Genomic DNA, 2,508 nt, shown 5'->3' with positions numbered 1-2,508 from the left:
CATATTCTTGCTCTGAACCAGTGGGTCTCAAGCTTGGCTGAACATTGAAATTACTAGGAGAGCTTTAAAAAAATCGAGTACCTGGTCTAATCCCAGAGATTCTAATTTAATTGGTCTGGGATGTAGCCTTGACTTCCTGGGTGTAGCCAAGATGGATAGTCACTGAGCAGAGCTCAGGAGAAACGGCCTAAGTCAGCGGTTCTGAAACTTCAATGTACCTAAGAATTGCGGGGAGAGCTAGGTAAAGTTTCCTGAAGCCCATTCTTGGAATTTCTGGTGCAGTAGGTAAAGGTGGGACCAGGGTCTCTGTAGTTCTGACAAGCTCACAGGTGATGCTAATGCTGCCAGTCTGAGGATCACATTGAGGACCACTGGCCTATGTGGGTCCTGTTACTATGTTGTGAGGGAACAAAACCACTCAGCATTCCTTGCTAACCCTTCAAAGCAGACAGATAGCTCTGTGGATCCTCAGTTACCTAGACTTGGAGGGCAATTCCCCACAATTATTTGCCTCACTCCCTCAGTCAACTGAGATGGGACAGCCTTGAAGTATAGGGGCTTTGTTTATTATTATTATTATTTTTAGACACGGGGGTACAAGTGCATTTGTTACATGGGCATATGTTTACTAGTGGAGATTGGGCTTCTGATATTCCCATTCCCCGAATAATGAACATTGTACCTGTAGGTAGCTTTTAAACCCCCACCTGCCTTCCTGTTTCCCCCCTTTTGGTGTTCCTGGTGTCTGTTATTTCCATCTGTATGTCCATGAGTATCCATTGTTTAGCTCCCATATATAAGCAAGAACATGCAGTATTTGATTTTCTGTTTCTAAGTTAGTTCACTTAGGATGATGACCTCCAGTTTCATCCATGTTGCCTCAAAGAATGTGATTTTATTCTTTTTTATGGCTGCATAATATTCCAAGGAGGTGTTTTATTCTTTGCTGCTTTTTTTTTTTTCCTAGAAGCTATTGCATTTCCATCATCGGTATCAGGTAATCCCAAAGAACATGCTGCCTGGAGTCCCTCATACCTACTGGCACTCCAACTAGTCAGGGAACCTCCCTGTGTTCTGCTCCATTTCAACCTGGAGCACTCCCTCTGTGCTCTGGATCTGCCCTAATCCAACAAGCAGGATCCACATTGGAAACATTGCCCCAGGGGCAACATTGGAAACTTGCCCCAGATAAGGCCCATCATGCTCAAAGAATTGTAGCGGCCAAAGTCATAGTAACAAATCATAGCTACTGTTGATGGGACATTTGTCCCTCCAGAAACTATACACACTTTATAAACACCGTTTAATTTAATCCTCATGTCAATCTTGAAAGATGATCATTATTATGTCCATTTTATCAACGAGGAAACCGAGGCTCACAGAAGGTGACGTGCCCAAAACCTTAGAGCCATTAAGGGAGAGAGATGGGATGTGCAGGCAGACCTGGCTCAGAAGTTTACACTTTTCCATCCTACCCTTCCGCCTCGCTGGCCAAAGGTGAGATGGCATGTGGGGAAGAACGTTGGACCCAGATGGTCAATGGTGTGGCTTCCATCCCCAGATGCAGCTGACTAGACAGACAGCCTTGGGCAGGTTGCTTGCCAACCCCACCTTCTATGCCTCAGTCCTCAGATCCTTATCTACAAAATGAGGGGGTTTGACCAGATTGCTAAAGTGCTTTCCTGTTGTGATGTTCTTGAAGTTTCTGTGTGACTCATGTAGCCGTGCCTTCTCTCCCGGGACTCCGCCTTGCCTGGTGATAATACAGCATGTTCAGGGCACCGTTTCCAGGGAGAGCAGCTTCCAGAAAGAACCAGGTCCAGCTACTGTGGCGCCACTCAGCCTAGGCAGCTGGAGGTTATGTCAACCGCTCTGAGAACCCCTTGATTACCGTTTATAACCCGGTTGTAAAATGTCCATTCTTGGGTGAAACTTGGCATTCAGTTCTCTGAGATAGTGAAGGATTAAGAACTGGTCACCTTGGAACCAGAGGGAGAGGTGGACAGAAATCAGGTACACCCCAGGTGGTGGCCCACCCTTGCTTGTCAGTGCCAGAGGAGCAGCCTCAAAGGTGTCTTCCCAGGAGGAGACCAGGGCGATGGCAGTGAGTGTGAGCCAAGCTGGGCTTGGCTCTCTGCAACTCTTTTCTCCAAGTGCTGGCAGGGCTAGGTGTGCTGATGGCGACTCTTTTTACAGATTTTTATGATGATAGCCACTAATATCATGGGTTATTGCTAATAGTCATACATGGGATGATGTGATATTTTCTTCTAAGACAACTGCACTTGACCTTAGATTGGAATTTACATTTTCATATGAACATTTTCATTATTCCTTTATGGTAATGTGGGAGGGAGGGGGAGATAGACCCCTGGTCTCATTCTCTGTGAAAATCCTACAACAAATCTGAAAGCAAGAAGACACAGACAAGGGAAATACGGGACCCAAAGAGTCTACTTTCTTAACAAATGATACACAGATTTTCATTGTTGTTATTTATTTATTTTT

This window comes from Carlito syrichta, unplaced genomic scaffold (genome assembly GCF_000164805.1).
Source record: "Carlito syrichta isolate Samal-C Ts95f unplaced genomic scaffold, Tarsius_syrichta-2.0.1 Scaffold289249, whole genome shotgun sequence".
Taxonomy (NCBI): domain Eukaryota; kingdom Metazoa; phylum Chordata; class Mammalia; order Primates; family Tarsiidae; genus Carlito; species Carlito syrichta.
This window is presented reverse-complemented; position numbering follows the sequence as displayed.